At 38.7% G+C, this 24,150-nt stretch overlaps 1 pseudogene; it reads left to right on the plus strand.

Annotated features, from left to right (window-relative positions):
- Positions 1–20,505: 20,505 nt before the first annotated feature.
- Positions 20,506–21,435, plus strand: LOC101714588 (zinc finger and BTB domain-containing protein 8B pseudogene; annotated as a pseudogene).
- The last annotated feature ends 2,715 nt before the right edge of the window (positions 21,436–24,150 follow it).

Consider the following 24,150-nt stretch of genomic DNA (forward strand, 5'->3'; position numbering starts at 1 on the left):
TGACAAAGATATAAAAATTCTAAACACCCCAATTTCAATCAGTGAAATTGAAAATGCAATTAAAAAGTCACCAACAAAAAAAAGCCCAGGTCCTGATGGCTTCACTGCTGGATTCTACAAGAAATTTAGGGAAATTTAGGGAAGAGCTAATGCCACAACTTCTCAAACTCTTTAATGAAATTGAAAGGGAAGCAATATTCCCAAATTCATTCCTGAAAGCAAGCATCACTTTGATTCTGAAAGCAGAGAAAGACCCAACAAAAAAAGAGAACTACAGGCCAATCTCCCTAATGAACATAGATGCAAAAATCCTCACTAAGATACTGGAAAACAGAATACAAAGGATCATCAAGAAGATCATATACCCTGACCAAGTGGGATTCATCCCAGGGATGCAAGGATGGTTCAACATATGTAAATCAATAAATGTAATACACTATATTAACACAGTAAAGGACAAAAAAAAATATGATCATCTCAATCTATGGAGAAAACACATTTGAAAAAAATCCAACACCCATGCATTATAAAAATCCTACAATAAATTGGAATAGATGGTCTTTATCTCAACCTGATTAAAGCTATCTATGAAAAACCAACAGCCAACATCATACTAACCAGCCAAAAACTGAAATCTTTCATGCCAAAATCAGAAAGAAGACAAGGATGTCCACTATCACCACTCCTGTTCAATATAGTTCAGAAAACATTAGCCATAGCAATTAGACAAGAGAAAGAAAGAAATAAAATAAAAGAAATAGAGGTCTACGCACGCCCTGCTGAGGTCCCAAGTCACGCAGAAGACGCTGAATCAGCCTATGCCCCGGCAACAATCCACTGGACCTCCCACCCCCTGCTCCTCTGTACAGCCACCTGGTTCCACGCTACAAACACGCAGAGGACACCGGACCACCAGACCACGGTACTGAATCCCGCTGCTCCCGGCCCAGAGGTAGGGGCTTCTGGGCCACCATCCCTCCCGCTGCTCCCAGCCCACAGGAAAGGGCTTTTGGGCCACCATCCCTACCGCTGCTCCCGGCCCCTGTCTCACCTCTCCCAGCTCAGAGGAGGTAATCCGAACTGATGCCAACAGCCCCCCCGCCAAGTCGAAATGAGAAAACACGTAAATAACTCTCAAAACCAGACTCCCAGATCACCTACAGCAACCCCAAAGGGAAATGAGATGGAACACTCTGATACTCAACCACCTGGACCCACTGAACTGGCAACAAAAGGGGATCTGGAAAAAATGAAATCAGAAGTAATTTCTCAGATAACAGGAGAAATTGTGCCCCTAGTGCAAGACATGATTAATAAATCTAGAGAGGAGCTCAGGAACATGATGGAATCCCAACATAGGAGACAAACGGAATCCATAAAACAGATGCAAATAGATTTCCAGGAGATGAAAAACTCCATTGAAAGTCTACACAGCAGAATGAGCCAATGTGAAGACAGAATTTCAGATATAGAAGATAAGATTGCAATTAGTGACCAGGAAAAGAAAAATTCCTTCAAAATTATAAAGGAACATGAGAAATTAATCCAGCAGCCACTAGATGATGCAAAGAAGAATAACATAAGACTGATTGGAGTCAATGAAGAAACAGGAGAGAGTACAGATGACATAAAAGATCTCTTCACAGAAATAATGGCAGAAAACCTCCCAAGCAGGGGAAAAGAGCTTGAAATACAGATAAGTGAGGCATATAGGACTCCAAATAGCCTTGATCAAAAAAATCTACACATAGGCATATAACTGTTAAGATTCCAGAAACACAACAGAAGAACAAAGTTCTCCAAGCAGTCAGAGAAAAGAAACAAATCACATACAAAGGAAAGCCCATCAGAATCACAGCAGACTTCTCAACACAAACCATCAAGGCAAGAAGAGCTTGGAGTGACATATTCCAATCCCTAAAAGAAAACAGCCTCTGACCCAGATTGATGTACCCTGCAAAACTATCTTTCAAAGTGGATGGAGAAATAAGATACTTTCATGACAAAGAGCACCTTAGGAACTTCATGAATACCAAACCAGCACTGCAAAGAATTTTCCACAATATCCTAGGAACAGACTTTGAGGATCACAACCCCAGGAAGAAAAGCAGAATGAACCCATCTGGCATGACGAGAAATTAAATGTAAAGGGGGAGAACCCAACAAAAAGAAAAAGTCATGGCAATGACAAGTCAATACGTTTCAGTTATAACCATCAACGTTAATGGTCTCAATTCACCACTCAAAAGAAATAGACTGGCAGAATGGGTCAAGAAGCAAAATCCAACAATATGCTGCATACAAGAAACACACTTAATTCAAAAGGAAACTCATAGACTGAAAGTTAAAGGGTGGAAAACAATACTTCATGTGACAGGAACCCGAAAAAAAGCAGGAGTAGCTATCCTCTTTGCAGATCAAATAGATTTCAAACCAACACTGATGAAGAGAGATGAAGAAGGACACTACATCCTTGTAAAGGAAACAATCCAAGAGGAAGAGATGACAATCATAAATATCTATGCACCAAACACTAGTGCACCCAACTATACAAAACAAATATTAAAGGACATGAAAAGTCATATATGCACTAATACAATTGTAGTAGGGGACCTCAACACTCCATTGTCACAAACAGATAGATCAACTAGACAAAAAATAAGTAATGAAATAGTAGAACTCAATTGAACTCTTGAACAAATGAACTTAACAGATGTTTACAGAGTCTTCCACCCCACAAAATCAGAATACACATTCTTCTCACCTGCACATGAGTCATTCTCCAAAATAGACCACATACTCACACATAGAACATGTTTAAGTAAGTGCAAAGGAATTGAAGTTATCCCCTGTATATTATCAGACGATAGGGCTATGAAATTGGAGATCCATAGCAAAAGAAACTCGAGAAATTTCATAAGCACGTGGAAATTGAACAACACACTTCTGAATAACAAATGGGTCACAGAGGAAATTAAAGAAGAAATCAGACAGTTCCTTCAATTAAATGACAATGACAGTACAACATATTGGAATCTATGGGACACAATGAAAGCAGTCTTACGAGGGAAATTCATAGCAGTGAACACGCATATTAGGAAAACAGAACGAGCCCAATTAAACAACCTCATGCTGAACCTCAAGCTTCTAGAAAAAGAAGAACAGGACAACCCCAGAGCTAATAAAAGGGAGGAAATTATAAACACCAGAGGAAAAATCAATGCAATGAAGACTAAGAAAATGATACAAAAAATCAATGAAGCCGAGAGTTGGTTCTTCAAAAGAATCAACAAAATTGACAAAGCCTTAGCCAACCTTGTCAGAAAAAGGAAAGAAAAGGCCCAAATCCATGCAATTAGGAATGAAAGGGGTGAAACGACAACAGACCCAGCAGAAATCCAGAGGATCATCAATACCTACTTCCAGAGCCTATACGCCAATAAGATGGAAAACACAGAAGAAATGGACAGATTCCTAGATAGATATGAAGTACCAAAGTTGAACGAAGAAGACCTAAAAATTCTGAACAACCCAATATCAACCAATGAAATTGAAAACATAATTAAAAACTTATCACCTGAGAAAAGCCCGGGCCCTGATGGCTTCACTGCTGAGTTCTACAAGACATTTAGAGAGGAACTGCTGCTACTACTGTTGAAACTCTTCAATGAAATTGAAAGGGAAGCAATACTCCCAAATTCATTCCTGGAAGCAAGCATCACCTTGATCCCCAAAGCAGAAAAAGACCCAACTGAAAAAGAGAACTATAGGCCAATCTCACTAATGAACATAGATGCAAAAATCCTTAATAAGATACTGGCAAACAGAATGCAGAAGATCATCAAGAAGATCATACACCCTGATCAAGTGGGATTCATCCCAGGGATGCAGGGATGGTTCAATATACGAAAATCAATCAATGTAATACACTATATCAATAGAGCCAAGGACAAAAACCATATGATTATCTCCATAGATGCAGAAAAAGCATTTGACAAAAATCCAACATGCATTTATGATAAAATCCCTACAAAAAATTGGAATAGATGGTCTCTACCTCAAACTGATAGAAGCCATCTATGAAAAACCAACAGCCAATATCATACTAAATGGTCACAAACTGAAATCCTTCACACTCAAATCAGGAACAAGACAAGGATGTCCACTATCACCACTCTTGTTCAATATAGTTCTGGAAACATTAGCCACGGCAATTAGACAAGAGAAAGTCATAAAAGGAATAAAGATAGGAAATAAAGAAGTCAAATTGTCATTATTTGCAGATGACATGATACTCTATATAGAAGACCCCAAGAACTCCACCAAAAGTCTTCTAGACTTAATAACCAAATTCAGTCAAGTAGCTGGTTACAAGGTCAACACACAAAAATCAATAGCTTTCCTCTACACCAATGACAGACTCACTGAGAGAGAAATAGGGCAAATAATTCCTTTCACAATAGCATCCAAAAAACTGAAATACCTAGGAATCAACCTAATGAAAAAAATCAAAGACCTCTTCTCTGAAAACCATAGCACTCTGAAAAGAGAGATTGAAGATGATATCAGAAAATGGACAGACATCCCCTGCTCCTGGGTAGGAAGGATTAATATAGTGAAAATGGCCTTGCTTCCAAAACTGCTATATAGATTTAATGCAATTCCAATTGAGATCCCAGCAGCATACTTCATGGACCTTGAGAAAACAATCCAAAAATTCATTTGGAACAAGCAGAGATCCAGAATAACAAAAGCAATTCTAGGTAACAGGGACATGGCCGCAGTATCACAATCCCCAACCTGCAACTATACTACAAAGCTACTGTGATAAAAACAGCATGGTACTGGCAAAGAAACAGACCTGAAGACCAGTGGAACAGATTAGAAGATGCAGAAACAACTCCAGACACACTCAGCCATCTCATCTTCGATAAAGGAGCCAAACACCCTCACTGGAGGAAAGATAGCCTCTTTAATAAATGGTGCTGGAAAAATTGGGCTTCAACTTGCCAAAGATTAAAACTAGACCTGTATCTCTCACCATGCACTAAACTAAAATCAAAATGGATTGAAGATCTAAATATTAAAATAGAAACTCTGAACCAGTTGGAACAGAGGTTAGGTAGAACCCTTGAAGACATTGGTGTAGGAAAAGATTTTATGAACAAAACCTCAGTTGCCCATGAACTAGCACAAACAATCAACAAGTGGGATCTCTTCTTATTAAAAGGCTTCTGCACAGCAAGAGAAACCACCAGCAGTGTGAAGAGACAACCCACAATGTGGGAAAAAAATCTTCACCTGCTCTTCCTCAGACAAAGGTCTACTATCTCAAATCTATAAAGAACTTAAAAAGATCAGACCTCCCAAATTTAAAGACCCAATCCAAAAATGGGCATCTGAAATGAACAGACATTTCTCAGACAAAGAAGTAGAAATAGCAAATAAATACATGAAAAAATGTTCAACGTCACTGGTCATTCGAGAGATGCAAATGAAAACAACGCTGAGATTCCACTTCACTCCAGAAAGAATGGTTGCTGTCATGAAATCAACCAATAACAAATGCTGGTGGGGCTGTGGGGAAAGAGGAACCCTGCTCCACTGCTGGTGGGAGTGTAGACTGGTGCACGCACTGTGGAAATCAGTATGGAGATACCTCAAAGAACTAGGACTGGAAGTCCCATTTGATCCCCCTATTCCACTGCTGGGTATCTTCCCCAAAGAATTAAAAGAATCATACCACAGTGATATATGTGCACCCATGTTCATAGCAGCACAGTTTGTAACAGCTAAAACTTGGAAACAGCCCAAATGCCCATCAACTGGAGACTGGATAAAGAAAATGTGGGGTTTTTTATAAAATGGAGGACTACTCAGCCATAAAAAATGAGAAATTAGAGACATTTATAGCTAAGTGGATGCACATTGAGGCAATACTCTTAAGTGAAATAAATAGGACACAGATGTGTAAATACCAAATAGTTTCTCTGGTGTGAGAAACTCAAAGTGTAAATAAAGTGTAAATGTATAATAGGTCATGTGAAATAGGAAGAAAAGAGGCAAAGGGTAAGGAAGTGGGAGGGCTAGGGGAAAGGATAGAAGGGAATGGGATTAATATGAGAAAATGGAAAAATGGGAACAAAATCTTTGTAAATAGGGAGGAATGGAGGGGTTGAAGGGAGGGCTGGGCAAGAGTGAAAAATAAGAACCAAGAGAGACTATGTAAAGGTGCAAATTTCCAATGATGAATGTCATTATATTGTATACCTAAAATGTACCAATGATTAGAATGAATAATTGATAATGCAAAATAGGAAGAAAAGGTCCAAAGGGGTAGGGGTAGTGGGAGGGGCAGGGGAAAGGAAAGGGAAAGGAAAAATAATGAGAAATGGAAAAAATGGAAATAAAGTCTTTGTAAATAGGGAAGGGTGGAGGGGGTGAAGGGAGGGCTAGGAATGGGGATAAATAAGAATCAAGATGCATTATGTAAAGGCACAATTCCCAATGAGAAATGTAATTGTGTTGTATACCTACAGTGTACCAATAATAGAATTTAATTTAAATAAATAAATAAATAAAAGAAATAAAGATAGGAAAGGAAGAAGCTAAACTGTCACTATTTGCTGACGACATGATACTCTACATAGAAGACCCCAAAAACTCCACCAAAAGACTTCCAGACTTAATTGACAGGTTCAGTACAGTAGCTGGATAAAAGGTCAACACTCAAAAATCAATAGCCTTCTTGTACACAAATAACAGACTCATTGAGAGAAAAATTGGGGAAACAATTCCTTTCACAATAACATCCAAAAAAATAAAGTATATAGGAATCAATCTAATAAAGAAAGTAAAAGACCTCTACCTTGAAAACTACAGCACTTTGAAAAAAGAGACTGAAGAAGATATAAGAAAATGGAAAGACATCCCTTGTTCCTGGGTAGGAAGAACCAATATAGTGAAAATGGCCATACTTCCAAAACTGCTATAAAGAGTCAATGCAATCCCAACTGAAATCCCAACAGTATATTTTACAGAACTAGAGAAAACAATCCAAAAATTCATTTGAAACCATAAAAGACCTAGAATAGCAAAAGCAATTCTAGGCAACAAAAGGTAGCGGGTATCACAATCCCCAACTTGAAAGTATACTACAAAGCCACTGTGATAAAAACAGTATGCTACTGGCAAAAAAACATACCCGAGGATCAATGGAATACATTAGAAGATACAGACACAACTCCAGACATACTCAGCAACCTCATCTTTGACAGAGGAGCCAAACATTCTCACTCACTGGAGGAAAGATAACCTCTTTAATAAATGGTGCCAAAAAAACTGAATTTCAACCTGCCAAAGATTAAAACTAGACCCATACCTTTCACCACGCACTAAACTAAAATCGAAATGGATTAAAGATCTAAATATTAAAACAGAAACGCTAAACTTGCTGGAAAATAGGTTAAATAGAACTCTTGAAGATATTGGCATAGGAAAAGACTTTATGAACAAAACTTCAGTAACACAGGAACTAGAACAAAGAATCAACAACTGGGATCTCATCTTATTACAAAGCATCTGCACTGCAAGAGAACCAACAACAGAGCTAATAGACAACCTACAATATGGGGGAAAATTTTTATCAGCTGTACCTCAGACAAAGGACTGCTATCTAGAATATATAAAGAACTTTAAAAAATCAGACCCCCCAAATTTAAAGAGCCAATTCAAAAATGGGCATCTGAAATGAGCACACATTTCTCAGACAAAGAAGTAGAAGCAGCAAATAAACATATGAATAAATGTTCAACATCACTGGTCATTCAAGAGATGCAGATTAAAACAACACTGAGATTCCATCTTACTCCAAAAGGAATGGCTGCTATCAAGAAATCAACCAATAACAAATGCTAGCAAGGTTGTTGGGAGAAAGGAACCCTCCTCCATTGTTGGTGAGAGTGCAGACTGGTGCAACCACTGTGGAAATCAATATGGAAATACCTCAGAAAACTAGGATGAGTGGTCCCATTTGACCCAGCTATTCCCCTGCTGGGTATCTTCCCAAAAGAATTAACAGAATCATACCACAGTGATATATGCACACCCATGGTTATAGCAGCACAGTTTGTAATAGCTAAAACTTGGAAACAGCCCAATTGCTGGATAAAGAAAATGTGGCTTTTTAATAAAATGGAGTACTACTCAGCCATAAAGAATGAGAAATTATCTGTCGCTTTCCTCACAAGCACAAGGTCCCAAGTTCTATCTCCAGTACCAAAAAAAACAAAAAGAATGAGAAACTAGAGACATTTAGAGTTAAATGGATGCACATTGAGGCCATACTCTCAAGTAAAATAAATAGGACACGTGTAAATACCGAAGAGTTTCTCTGGTGTGAAAAGCTGAAAGTGTAAATGAGGATCAAAATGTATAATAGATAATGTGAAATAGGGAAAATAGGTTTAAAGGGGAAGGGGAAGGGGAAGTGGAACAGGTTGGGGAAAGGGCAGAAGGGAAAGGAATAAATATGAGAAAAGGAAAAAACAGAAACAAAGTCTTTGTAAATAGGGAGAGGTGGAGAGGTTGAAGGGAGGACAGGGGAATGGAAAAAAAAATAATAACCAAGCTATATCATGTAAAGGTACAAATTCCCAATGATGAATGCTATCATATTGTACACCTAAAATATACCAATAAACTTAATGAAAAAAATAATAATTTCAGCCATGTCCAATCATCTATTATTTTAATCTATTAACATTTCTCTTACCTCTTTCTTCCCACTAACATGCCCCCTTCATTTTCCTCTTTCTCTCTCCTTTCTCCACCCTCCACATCTCATACAAACCACGAAAGAAGTGTAGTCTGTAAAAGGTAATGACAAAAGGATGAAATTATTAAAACAAGTTTTAATGTTTATGATGGATATATGGCTGGATATTTTTATATACCTTAGAACCTATAAAAATCCTCTCCTTACAATACAGTGACAAGGTTCAACAAGTTAAATTGAATGGGTTAAAGTGGTAAGCAATACCTCTTGACAAATGAAACCAAGAACTCATCACTGGAACACAGAATCTTACTAAAGAGATATTCACATCAACAACAAATTATCTTCACTCTGTTTGACCTCAACCCTCAGTACACACACACACACACACACACACACACACACACACACACACAAATAGGAACATGAGGTTTTACAAAGAGGTAAAATGCATGGGCTGGGGATTTAGCTCAGTGGTTTCGCCGCCTGCCGTGCAAGTGCAAGGACCCGAGTTCGATCCCCGGTACCAAAAAAAAAGTTAATACAAAAAGGTAAAATGCATCCAAAGACTCCCAAAGCAGATCCAAGGGACACCAATGGAGAGGAAACTAAACACCAGATATATTAGCTGTATGAAATAATTAAAGAAGAAGCAAACAAATTCATCAAGCTTAAAGATGATGTAACTCAAAACATAGTGGAACTGTCAAACAAACTGACCAAAATGGATATGAGACAAACAAATAAAATTTGGAAGAACTGACCAAAATAGCTCCACAGTAAGGTGTCAAGCAAAAATCCCAGAGATAAAGAATTCTATTGAATTCATAAAGAGCAGAAATAACCAATATGAACATAGGGGTTCAGAAATTGAGGGAAAAAATCACATGATCACATACTGGGAGAAAATTTAAACATAATAACAGAGCAAGAAAAATTTATCCAACAGCTACTACATGATGCTAAGAAGACTAACCTATGGCTAATTGGAGTTAGAAAGAAATTAGAGGACAGAAAACATGAAATAATAAAAGTTCACAGAAAACTTTCTGAAGTATAGGGAAAGAACTCAACAGACAGGTTAGTGATAATATTTTAAACTTGCCCTTACATAGAGTAAAGAAAACTCAAATTAATTAAGGGGAACTCAAACACTACTATGCACATCCTGTTGCTGTGCACATCCTGAGTTTCCAAAATTGTGAAAATCTTGGGTACAAGGGCCAGGGATTTAGCTCAGTGGTTTCACCACCTGCTGCACAAGCACAAGGACCCGAGTTCGATCCCCGGAACCAAAAAAAAAATCTTGGGTACAGTTCTAACCAGAACCAAGTATTATCACTCCATGATTTACACAATAGGTTCACTCTAGAAAAATTTAGTTGTCAAAAAATACTCGCAAGCTCTCTCTCTTCAGCAGCACATATACTAAAAATAATAATAATAATAATACTTGCAAGACTTGTGGGAAGATGGTGAAACAGTAAACAGCAGCAAATCAACCTCTCTGAGATTCAGAAACTCAGAATATAACAACTTGGGGAAGCAAAGAAGGAGGGAGGTGAATCCCTGGAACCCAGGAAGGATATGAAAGGAGAATTGAAGCCCACAGGGAAAGTGAAGAGACAGACCTCCGTAAAGAAAGAGGAGGTGGCAAGCGGCTCTTTCTCCCTGATTCCTAGCTCATGAAGTGAGAGAGGAGGCTCAAATCTACAGAGACAACAATGAGAGTGGGAGACTCCACAGGCCTTTAGGGAGAAACGCATCAGTGGAATGGAGCAGTGGATGCTGTGAGCTACAACAGCTGGTGAATGACTCCAGTCCAAGCATCTCCTGGAAAGGGTGCTTGGCCAGAAGCCATTTAGAGTGGGGTCAACTGACTTGGAGCAGCCATGGGTTGGCTTCATCTCAGGGCTCCCAGTGACTGCAGGAGGCATCCAGGTCAGGAAGCCAAGATCAGACCAGCAAGAGACACCTATAGTGTTGTAGGCTGAACAACTCAGGCCCCAACTCTGCAACCAGAGGACAGGATCTGCCTGAACTTCTGGGGAGTTGAAAGCACCAGAATCGACATTCTGCCCTATTGCTACTGCAGGCTTTCTGAGAACATCCAGCACTGATCTGGACTCTGCCTGCCTCCTTTGTCTGCCAGTGCCAGTGGAGACATGCCCTGAATTGGACACTACCAGAAAACTGTAGACTCCAGAAGATAACTACAGGCATGAAATGACAGATAAATCTTTTTGCTTTCTTTTGTTCTTTGCTTTTTTTTTTCTTTTTTCTTGATGGTTTTTATTTTTCGTGAATGTGAACATTGCTTTTAGGTTTTTTGTTTTGTTTAGTCCTTGTTTTTGTTTTTTCCTCCTTTCTTTCTCTCCTGTCTTCTTCACCAGTTTCCTAAAGCTAAGGGTAATCTTCCTTTGTCCTGCAGCCTTGCCTCTAATCTCTTTCTCTACTTTTATTTCTCTACTTTTTTCACTTATTCCTTTTAAATTTTCTTCCCTAAGGATAAAATCATTCTTTTGAGGGTATATTTACTGTATATAATTTTCTAGGTTTAGATTTTGTTATATGACTATAAATTTTGTACCTATGGTTAAAGGTAGCAAATTATTAGTTATCACCGGAGATTTAGCTCAGCAGTTCCGCCACTTGCCTCGCAAGCACAAGGACCTGAGTTTGATCCCTGGTACCAAAAAAAATTGAAAAAAAAATTATTAGTTATCACAGATTGTCACTTTCCAGTCTGTGCTTGATGCTATTGTATTATTGATTGCACTACATTAGCCAAAGTGACATAGTTATGATCAGGTATTCTTGCTTATATGCCAATACCAAGATTGTCCGGGGGTCATAAACAATACCACGCTCAAGTAGCAAAGAACTGGGTGCTAGGCCAAGTGGGCAACAACTTCTCATCCCTAATAAATTGAAGTGCAAGACTTTAGGACAGACTCAAAAGCCAAAATCATGCTATATCTAGAAAACATTTATGAAAAGTAGTCATTTCCTGAGGAGGTCTTGATACTAGTAATAAAGCTACCTGCAAGCATCGATGCAGAAAACAAATTAAAAATAGAAAATGATAAGACACAGGAACAAGATATAAACTCAGACCTCTAGCTCACCCGAGGCAAATCCAGGGGGAATTGAGGTAGAAGAAATCAAAAACCACACAGCTCAACTTTCAGAAATGGTAGCAGCAGAAGTAACAAAGCAGATGAATGAATCTCTAGAAATAAATAAATCAGAAATAATTTCACAGATAACTAAAGAGATGATGACCATAATGAAGGAAATGGTTAATGAATCTAGAGTAGATACAGATTTTTTTTTTGGTACCAGGGATCAAACTTGGGTCCCTGTGCTTGCAAGGCAGGCAGCTAAATCCCCAGCCCCTTGATACAGATTTTTAAAAATAGAGGAGCTGGGGCCAGGAATTTAGCACAGTAGTTCCACCGCCTGCCTTGCAAGCTCAAGAACCCGAGTTCAATCCCTGGTAACAAAAACAAAAACAAAAAACAAAATAAAAATAGAAGAGCTTAGGAAAGTGATGGAAACTATGAATCCCCAATATAAGAAAGAACTGAATTCCATAAAGTTCAGACAGATGTCCAAGAGATTAAAAATTCTATTGAAAGTATACACAGCAGAATGAACCAATGTCAAAACAGAGTATCAAATCTATAGGATAAATTTGCAGTTAGTGATCCATCAAATGAAAGACTTCTTAAAATTACCAAGGGACCATAAAAAAACCAATCCAACAGCTTCTAGATGATACAAATACCTTAAGATTGATCAGAATCAATGAAAAACTGGAAGATAACACAAAGGACATAAAAAACCTGTTCACAGAAATAATGGCAGAAAACTACCCAAGCATGGAAAAAGAATTTGACATGCAAATAAGTGAGGCATACAGAACTCCAATCAGCCTGATCAGAAAAAAAACTACATCAGGGCATATAATAGTCAAGATTCCAGAAATTCAACACAAGAACAGACTATTAAAAGCTGTTACAGAAAAATAAAAGAATCACCAATAAAAGAAAGCCCAGGCCTGGGGATTTAGCTCAGTGTTGCTGCTGCCTGCCTCACAAGCACAAGGTCCCGAGTTCAATCCCCAGTACCAAAAAAGAAAGCCCATCAGAATCACAGCAGACTTCCCAACACAAACCCTTAAATCAGGGAGAGCTTGAAGTGTTTGAATCCCTAAAAGAAAACAACCTTCAACACAGATCGAGGTACCCTGCAAAATTATCTTTCAAAATTGATGGAGAAATAAGATATTTCCATGGTAAAGGACACTTGAAGAAATCCATGACCACCAAATCAGCACTCCAAAATGTTTGGAAGGGCATTCTAGAAAAAAACCACAAAGACAACAATTCCATAAATCCCAATGGAATGAATCAACCAGGCAAGGCAAGCAATTAAACAGAGGAGAACAAAAAGGAACCAACTATAAGAAAATAATATGATAAGGATGTCAATGCATATCAGTTGTAACCATCAATGTAAATGGTCTCAATTCACCAATCAAAAGAAACAGACTGGCAGAATGGATCAAGAAACAAGATCCAGGGCTGGGGATTTAGCTCAGTGTTTCCACCACCTGCTTCGCAAGCCCAAGGACCTGAGTTTGATCCCTAGTACCAAAAAGAAAGAAAGAAAGAAAGAAAGAAAGAAAGAAAGAAAGAAAGAAAGAAAGAAAGAAACAAGATCCAACAATATGCTGCATACAAGAAACACATTTCATAGACTGAAAGTCAAAGGTTGGAAAACAATATTTCATGTGACAGGAACCCAGAAAAAAAGCAGGAGTAGCTATTTTATTTGCAGAGAAAGTGGATTTCAAGCCAACACTGATCAGAAGAGACAAAGAAGGTCACTACACACTTGTTAAAGAAGAATTTCAAGAGGAAAAGATAACAATCATAAATATATATGCACCAAATACCAGGGCACCCAACTATACAAAACAAGCATTAATGAATATGAAAAATCAAATAAGCACTAATACAGTTGTAATGGAGGACCTCATACCTCACTGTCACAAATAAACAGATCAATTAGACAAAAAATAAACAAAGAAATATCAGAGTTGAACCAAACTTTGAACAAATTGACTTAGTAGTTATCTACAGAGTGTTCTACCCCACAACATCAGAATACACATTCTTCTCAGCTACACACAGGACTTTCTCCAAAATAGACCACATACTAGCCTATAGAACATGCTTAAGTAAATGCAAAATTACTGAAATTATCCCACACATATTATCAGGCCATAGTGCAATGAAATTGGAAATCAATGGCAAAAGAAACCACAAAAACAGCATAAACACATGGAAATTAAATAACACTCCTAAACAACCAATGGGTTATAGAAGAAATTAAAGAAGAAATCAGACAGTTTCTACAATTAAACAATAATGCCAATATAACATATCAGAACTTATAGAATGCAATGAAAGCAGTCCTACAAGGGAAATTTATAGCAACGAATTCTCACATAAGAAAAACAAAGCACACTCAAATAAATAAACTAATGTTGAACCTCAAGCTTCTAGAAAAAGAAAAGCAAGTTAAACCCAAAGTGTGTATGAGAAAGGAAATTATAAAGATCAGAGCAGAAATTAATGCAATTGAGACTAAGAGAGTAATACAAAGAATCAATAAATTAAACAGTTTGTTCTTTAAAAGATTGAATAATAGGCCCAGGGATTTAGCTCAGTGGTTTCACTGCCTGCTGAGCAAGCTCAAGGATCCGAGTTCAATCCCTGGTACCAAAAGAAAAAAAAGATTGAATAATGGCCATGGATTTTGCTCAGTGGTGCCATGCCATGCCTCACAAGTGCAAGGTCCTGAGTTTAATCCCCAGTACTGAAAAAAAAAAAAAAGATTGAATAAAATAGACAAACACTTAGTCGACCTTACTTTTAAAAGGAAAAGTAAAGCCTCAAATCCATGCAATTGGAATGAAAAGAGTGAAATCATAATGGATCCTGCAGAAATCCAGATGATCATCAATACCTACTATTTCAAGAACCCATACTCTCATAAGATGGAAAACAGAAGAACTGGACAGATTCCTAGACATATATGAATTACCAAAGCTGAATCAAGAAGATATAAAGATTCTAATAACACAATATCTGTCAATGAAATTGAAGAAGTAATTTAAGAACTACAAACAAAGAAAAGCCCAAGTCCTGATGGATTCACTAATTAGTTCTACAAGAAATTTAGAGAAGATCTAATGCCACTGCTCCTCAAAGTCTTTAATGAAATTGAAAGGGAAGCAATACTCCCAAACTCATCCCTGGAAGCAAGCATTGCCTTGATACTAACACCAGAGAAGGATCTAACCAAGAAAGAGATCTATAGGCCAATCGCTTTAATGAACATAGATTCAAAAATCCTCAAAAAGATAACTGGCAAATGAAAGGCAGAAAATTATCGAGATTATACACCATGACCAAGTTGGATTTATGCCAGGGATGCAGGGATGGTTCAACATATACAAATCAATACATGTAATACACCACATTAACAGACCCAAGGACAAGAACCGCATGGTCATCTCAACAGATGCAGAAAAAGCATTTGACAAAGTCCAACACCCATTCTTTATTTATAAAACCTATGGAAAGGAGCCAGGGATTTAGCTCAGTGGTTCCACCACCTGCCTCAAAAGCACAAGGTCCTGAGTTCAATTTCCAGTACCAAAAAAAAAAAAAAAAACTAAGGAAATTTGGAGTAGGATGTCTTTAACTCAATCTCATAAAAGCCATGTATGACAAACCAACAGCCAACATCATACTAAATGGTCAAAAACTGAAAGTTTTCACTCTAAAATCAGGAATAAGACAAAGATGCCCACTATCACCATCCTACTCAATATAGTTCTGGAAACATTAGCCAGAGCCATTAGACAAGAGAAAGAAATAAAAGGAATAAGAATAGGAAAGGAAGAAGTTAAATTATCATTATTTGTGAATGACATTATAGAAGACCCCAAAACTCCACCAAAAGACTTCTAGATTTAATAAACAAATTCAGTAGTGTAACAAGATACAAAGTCAACAGTCAAAAGTCAATAGCAAGGGCCAGGGATTTAGCTCAGTGGTTTCGCCACCTGCTGCGCAAGTGCAAGGACCTGAGTTCAATCCCCGGTACCAAAAAAAAAAAAAAAAAAGTCAATAGCATTCCTGTACACAAGTAACAAACTCATTGAGGCAGAAGTTAAGGAAACAACACCTTTCACAATAGCATCCAAGGGCTGGGGATTTAGTCCAGTGGTTTCGCCGCCTGCTGCACAAGCACAAGGACCCGAGTTCGATCCCCAATACAAACAAAACAAAACAAAACAAACAAAATACCATCCAAAAAAATGAAATACTTAGGAATCAATCTAACAAAGGAAGTAAAAAACCATTACATTGAAAACTACAGTATTCTGAAAAAAGAGATCAAAGAGGATTTCAGACAATGGAAAGATATCCCTTGTTCTTGGGTAGGAAAAACCCATACAGTGAAAATGGCCACACTTCCAAAACTGTTATACAAATTTAATGCAATCCTGATCAAAATACCAATAGAATATCTCACAGAATTATATAAGACAATCCTAAAATTCATTTGGAACCAGAAAAGTCCTAGAATAGCAAAAGCAATTCTGGGCAACAAAGGCAAGCCAGAGGGCATCACAATCCCTGATTTGAAATTATACAACAAAGCTACTGAGACAACAACAGAATGGTAATGGCAAAAAAAAAATAAAATAAACCCAGACCTGGGGATCAATGGAACAGACTAGAAAATGCAAAAATAACTCCAAACACACTCAACCACCTTATCTTTGACAAAGGGGCCAAACACCTTTGCTGGAAGAAAGATAGCCTCTTTAATAAATGGTGCTGGGAAAACTGGCTTTCCACATGCTGAAGATTAAACCTAGACCCATATCTCTCACCATGAACTAAACTAAAATCAAAATGGATCTAAGATCTAAATATTCAAACAGAAACACTTAATCTGCTGAAAGAAAAGGTAAAACTTGGGCTGAGGATTTAGCTCAGTGGTTCCACCGCCTGCCTCAAAAGCACAAGGTCCTGAGTTCGATCCCCAGTACCAAAAAAAAGAAGGATAAACTTGAGACATTTTTAGGTAAATGGATGCATCTTGAGACCATATTTTAAGTGAAATAAATCTGACATGTATGCTTAAATATCACATTGTTTCTCTTGTGCGAGAAATCAAAAAGGTAAATAAGGACCAAAATGGATGATAAATATTGGGAAGTAGGAAGAAAGTGTTCAAATGGAAAGGGAACAAAGGAGGAGGAGGGGGAAGTAAGGGAGGGAAAAGGAAAAATAGAAGGAAATAATGAAAACAAAACTTTGGTAAATAAGGAGGGGTAGAGGGTTGAAGGGAGGATAGGAGAGTGGGGAAAAAAGAAGAATCAAGATATATTATGTACAGGTACAAATTTCCTATGATGAATGTGATCATTATGTATATCAAAGGTGTACCAAGGGGACTGGGGATTTAGCTCAGTGGCACTGCGCCTGCCTCACAAGCACAAGGTCCTGAGTTCAATCCCCAGTAGAGAAAAAAAAAAAAAAAGTGTACCGATAAAATTATTCTTTTTAAAAAGCCAAGGGAAAAAAATACTTGCAAAATGGCCTTAATTCTGGGCTCAGAAAATAATAAATGTGTTTCTCACCTATAACTTTGGGAAACAGATCAATACTTCATTTTCCAAGACAATTTGCATGTCACCTAGTTCCCAAGCCACTTAAATTTCAGTACAGGAATGACAAACACAAATCCTCCTGTGCTGGGGATGTAGCTCAGTGGCACCTCACCTGCCTCACAAGCACAATATCCTGAGTTCGATCCCCACTACCAGAAAAATAAAAAAGTGCTCCTAGCCAGGCCTTGGTGGTGCACACTTTTAATCACGGTGCTCTGGAAGACTGGGACAGAATTGCAAGTTCAAGCCCAACCTAGGAAATTTAGCGAGACCTTCCAAAAAGAAAAGAAAAAGAAAGAATGGGAAGAAGGAAGGCAGAAGGGAAGGGAAGAAGGAAGGAAGGAAGGAAGGAAGGAAGGAAGGAAGGAAGGAAGGAAGGAAGGAAGGAAAGGAAAGGAAAGGAAAAGAAAAACTCCGCCTGGCAAATTCCCCAAATAACCCCTAGAGGGCAGGATATTCCCTTGAAACTCATAGATGTAGCCATTAACACAGTCCTGGAAAAAGTCATTCTCTCTCCCTGCGTTATCTATTCTTTGTGAAAGAAATGGAGCTGCAGAGTAAGCACAGATAATTTACACAAATTCAACTGCTTGTAATCAGAAGAAAGATGTAAAAAAATAACAACTGGAGGATTCAACTTTCTTTTTTTTTTTACTTTTTAAGTCAGCTTAGTTTTACCTTTCTGAAATATGTAAATAGGATCATTCAGTATGTACTCCTTTGTGTCTGACTCCTTTCACTTAGTTTCTGAATTCATGCTATGTGTACCAGTAAATTATTGTTGCTTATTGTATTGTAATGTAGTGCATGGATATAACTCAGTCCATCCATCACCTGTTGGACATTTGTGTTGTTTCCATTTGTAAGCTATTATGAATAAAACTGATAAAAACATTAATAGAGAAATCTTTATATAGACATATATCTATTTAATTTGATAAGTAACTTTGAAACTATTCTTCCAAAGTGATCATCCACGTCACACTTGCATCAGCAATGTATTAGCACTCTAGTTGTTCCATATCCTCACCAAACTTGCTATGGTCAGTCTTTCTATTTTAATCATTCTGGTGAGTGTATATGGTATCACATTGTGATTGTAATTTGCATTTGCCTGATGGCTAATGATACTGAACGTTTTTCCATGGACTTATTGGGCACTTGTATACCTTTTTTAATAAAACGTCTGTTTAAATATTTGCACTCTATTACTGAATTTTTTTTCTTATTGATTTGTAGGCATTCTTTTTATATTGTAAATGTAATATAATGTGTACATTGTATCTGCAGTATATGTTTGTCACATAATGGAATGGCTGTGATATCAGTTACTCTTTAGTAGGTGTCGATCACTTTACCTACCTACCTTATCTCACTTAATTCTCAAAAGATATTAGTATCTCTGCCTTTTCTATAAGGCAACCAAGGTTCTTGAAAATATATATGTCCTTTGTCACATCCATGTTTTGCAAATATGAAAAATAACAGACCAGATAAGCCGGAGGAATCTGTCCTTAAGCCAGAGCCTGAGTGAGTGGGAGATGGGAATTATATGATTTCCTGTGCCAGGATAGCAAATGGCAGTATAGGCATCATATTACATTGTGCCATTCCATTGTGGGAAGATATTTATTTTTCATGAAAAGAGCCCCCAAACATGACCCACCTTTAGTACATCACTAGAGGAAGGTGATCTGTTCCATTGAGGAAGGGAAACTTGCTATGTATATTAGTCTCCAAGAAGACACTTCATAAGCACTTTCCAAGGGTAAGTTGAGCCTTATGTGATTGCTGCCTGGCTCCCAGATTTGCACCTAAATCTAGCATAATCCGCAGGTCCACTGAACACTGTCATGGACATGCCAGAGCAGGGGTGGGGATAGATACAAGTCTGGTGACTAGTCCTATCCTGCACCCCTGCAACAGCCTTTGTTGCAGCTCCTTGTTTTCCTGCCTTGTGAGCACAAAGATAAGATGCTAACAGGGATTATGAGGCTTACCTATATTTTCCATCCATGTGTTTTGTGTTTGTTTGTTTGTTTGTTTGTTTTTTGGTACCGGGGAATCAAACTCAGGTCCTTGGGCTTGCGGAGCAGGCAGCGAAATCACATAGCTAAATCCCCAACCCCCATCCATGTGTTTTAAACACACTACTCACATTATAAAAATTGAAAGTTTTGGGCTGGGGATTTATCTCAGTGGCACTGTGCCTGCCTCACGAGCACAGGGTCCTGAGCTCCATCCCTGGTACCGGGAAAAAAAAAAAATGGAAGTTTTTAAAAGAAATTTCAGGAGGCAGGCCAGGAATTTAGCTCAGTGTCCACTGTGTGCCTCACAAGCTCAAGAACCCAAGTTCGATCCCCAGGACCAAAAGAAAAGAAATTTCAGGAGACATCTTAATGTTAAAAATCTTATTTGGGGAACTGGGGATGTAGCTCAATGGTCCAGTACTCTTGCCCACCATGCACAAATCTCTGGGCTTGATCCCCAGCAGCAAAACTAAAACTCTTTTTGGGAAAATAAACATATCTGGAAATTTTTATGATATATTGATAAGTGAAATGGCCAGAACACAAAATATTTATGGTTTGGTTCCATTCTATTTGTAAGTCACTATTTACATGTTTTTTTAATTTGTATTTCTGTACAGTGAAAGTGCTAGTGATTATAGTTTTCCTATGTGTGCTTCTTTGTTATTTTAATTTTTTCCAATGAACAAGTATTACTTTATGATTAAGAAAAAAATGTTGTTTGGGATGGGATACAAGGGAAAGGCAGGCTCACTGCTTCCTGCCTTTCACACCATGGACTGTTTCTCCTTTGTGATGATCTTTTACTATGCCACCCTGCCTTGGAGCCAGGTGACTATGGACTGAAACCTCTACAAACTAGTTACAGGCTACTCCAGAGCAGCAGCAGCCAGTGGAGAAATAGAGATGCAGACCTATTATGCCAAGGAAGTTGAATGAACAGCAGAAGTGACTGGAGCATCTGTGACTGCAGCATCATTGTGGAAGGGCACATCTTCAAGGCCCACAGGAACATTCTTTCGCTAACAGTGGCTACTTCTGGACCCTGCTCATTCACTATATCCAGGACAGCAGACAACATACTACCACCTCCTTAGACATTGTCACCTCTGAAGCCTTCTCCACCATTTTAGATTTCTTTTATTCTGGGAAGTTGAATTTACGTGGGGCGAATGTAATTGAAGTTATGTCAGCTGCCAGCTACCTGCAGATGAATGACATGGTGAAGTTCTGCAAGACTTATGTAGGTATTCCCTTGATATTTGCTGAAAGATGGAGGAGGCTGCTGTGGCTGCAGCAGTGGCAATAGCTGCAGCTACAGCCCATCAGGTTGACTTTTGAAGCCCCAGTTCAGGCAAGGAGGGGACTTCCTATGGTACCAAGAGCTTAGTCTCCTCCCCTGCCAAGGGAAAGAGTATGGACTACAGAAGAGAGTCCCCTTGTGATGACTGTGGGGACTGCCACCCCTTGGAACTGGTGGTAAAAGGTAGCCATGGCAGTGGCTCAGCTGATAGCAACATCTCTACTCTGCCCAAACAGGTAGAGCTCAAGCTGGAATTCAAAGCTCCAGAGGTGGAGGTGGAGGTGGAGGTTGGGGAGCAGTACCCAGCCCCACTGAGCCTGGCCCATGTGATGGAGAGCCTGCCCAGCAGCCAGGTTGTGTGGTCTTGGCTTCCAGTAACTATTACGTGAAGCAGTTCCAGGAGACTCTCTTGCGCAGCGGTGCTGTCCAGAGCAAAGATGATGCAGACCATCACTTTCCTCCAGGTTTCGAGGGAAGACTGGAAGATGCAGGAACAGCCATGAGTTCCATGGTGGACCTCCAGACTGATTCGTATGGAGAGGACTCAGGTGAGCCCCCTTAACACTCATCATTTCCATTCCTTTAGCACACACCTCCTGTGCCTGTGTTCTCCATCATCATGATCATTATCGCCATTGCCATGTCATTGCCACTATCACCAACACTAGTACCACTCTTACCACCACCAATAGGTATTAATGGAGTCTCTGCTTGTTTAGGGCATGTTTTTCATGATTTTTGTGTTTAACCCTTACAAACAGAGTACAGACCTCTTTGGTTATTCAGGAGGGATTGGTCCTAGTATTCCCTTTGAATAAGAAAATCTATGGATGCTCAAATCTCTCATATAAAATGGTATAATATTTGTACACAACTTACACAAATCATCCTGTATACTTTATTCTTTTTTCTTTTTTTTTTTGGTACTGGGGATCAAACTCAGAACCTTACACTTGCGAGGCAGGTGGTGGAACCACTGAGCTAAATCCCCAGACCTCATCCTGCAAACTTTAAATCATTTCTAGATTACTTACAATATCTACCACAATGAAAATGCTAAGTGGATATTTGTTATATAATATTGTTTAAGGACTAGTGACAAGAAAATATAAGTCTGTACATGTTCTCTGTACACACAATTTTTTCCAAATATTTTTGATCTGTGGTTGGTTGAGTACGTGTATACTGATGGCTGACTGTGTAAGCATGTTCGGGGCAATTTGGAGACATGGAAAGAAGTCCCTCTCTTCCACTAACCAGCAGTGGGACCTTGGTTAAATGACTGAACTTCTCTGAGCCCATTTTGTCATCTTCAAAAGGAGAATAGTCATCCCTGCTTTGCTTTTCCCCTAGAGTTGTTGTGAGGACCAGCAGAGAAGGTTGCCAAAGTATTTTCTCACATCTGATAATATGTTCTATTGCCAAGGAGATTTATACTGTTTGTCTTTATGGGAGTCAATTTTTTACATCCTTTTGTAGGCTTTTATGTACATGTCTGTATCTGATTTGCATGTGTTGGTACTGGAGATTGAACCCAGGACCTCATGGATGCTAAGCATGTACCCTACCACTCAGCTACACTTTTTCCCCATAGGCATTTGTGTTTTAAGAGTACTTGATTGTTTCCTTGAGCAATTCTGAAAGAGAAATTAGCATGGTTAACTCTTTTTAACTGATGAGGTAATCGCAAGGTTTCTGGTAGGAGACAGAAATCAACTTGGCTGCGATCTATCTTACTGGTGAAAGTTGACTCCAGAACTTCAAGCCAAGAAATTAATGAATGAATCACATTTCTGATTTTACCTTCAATATTGAATAGTGATAGCCTTTTAAGTAAAAATAGAACAGCTACTTTTATTCTAAAACACACACACACACACACACACACACACACATGTTATTTTCAAAATACAAACAAGAATGACCCAAAGACAAAATCAGATGTCTGCAGAATGGGGGAAGTCTCAGCTCCACCTCTTGCCAGGCATCTGACCTGAGCAGCTTCACTAAGAGCCTCATTTGCCTTACAGAAAAGGCAAAGATGCTCACAGCAAGTGATTGTGAGAACTGAGTGTGCCAATGTGGGGACAGGGATTAGGACTTGCTGAAGGGTAACTGATGTCATCATCTTGGCCATTCAGTGACCCCTTGAATAGAGTCAGAGATCTAGAATAGTAACTTCTGAGTATGGTCCAGAGCAAGAATCCCTTCTCTAGTCTCCCCACCCATGTGGTCTACCTGTCAGACCTCCAATGACAAGGGGTGTCCCCTTCACACTGGCCTGTCCTACCAATGCATGGCTATCATTCTACCTTGGAAACAGCCTTGACTCAAAATCCAGACATTTGAGTCCAGGTCCTGGTTCTGTCTTCCAGGAGCAGTGTGGTCTTGGACAAGTTACTCTCTTTCTCTGGACTGGTGAACTTCACCTGTGAAGTATTTTGAGTGTCCTTGCACCCTAGAATTGGCATGCCTGCTTGGCTTTTGAGTGTGTCCTTGTGACTTAGGAGCTTGGGTAGGGCTTAGCTGAGGGTCTGTTGGGACAGTGGATGGAAAACGCGTGTGAGGTTTAAGTTTTAGAAAATGATCTAGCCTGTTTGTCTTGGCTTCTGCCCTCAGAAGCCCAATGGCTGTCTCTGACATGACACACTGCAAGACACACACCATCATTTTGTGGTGTACCTGCCAAAAATGCATGAGCTGAATCCAGCCCTGAGGAAAGGCCAGGAAGACTCAAACTGAAGGACATTCCACATAATAATTGGCCTGGACTCTCCAAAAATGTCACTGTCATGAAAGCCCAAAGACTTGTTCCAGATTAAAGGAGATAAAGAAACATAGCAACTAAATGCAATGCAGGATTCTGGGATTCTCTTTTGCTATAAAGGATTTCACTGGAATAGGGTGAAATTTACATACATTCTGAGTGTTGGTATCCTGACATTATAATCATATTGTGTATGGTTATATAAGAAAATACATTTGAAGTCACGTGCAGTGTCACACACCTGTCATCCCAGAACTCAGGAGGCTGAGGCCAGAGAATCACTTGAAGTTCAAGGCCAGCCTGGGCTACACAGTGATTTCAAGGACAGCTTGAACTACATACCGAGATCCTGTCTTAAAAAAAAAAAAATATATATATATATATTTTATATATATATATATATATTTTATATATATATATTCATTGTTTTTAGAAAAACCCACTGAAATATTTAGGTATAAAGGGATATCATGTCTGCAATTTACTTTCAAAACAGTTCAGAAAAGATGT

This window comes from Heterocephalus glaber, unplaced genomic scaffold (genome assembly GCF_053883595.1).
Source record: "Heterocephalus glaber isolate CG9 unplaced genomic scaffold, H.glaber_assembly_v1.0 deba00001532, whole genome shotgun sequence".
In the NCBI taxonomy this organism is placed as follows: Eukaryota; Metazoa; Chordata; class Mammalia; order Rodentia; family Bathyergidae; genus Heterocephalus; species Heterocephalus glaber.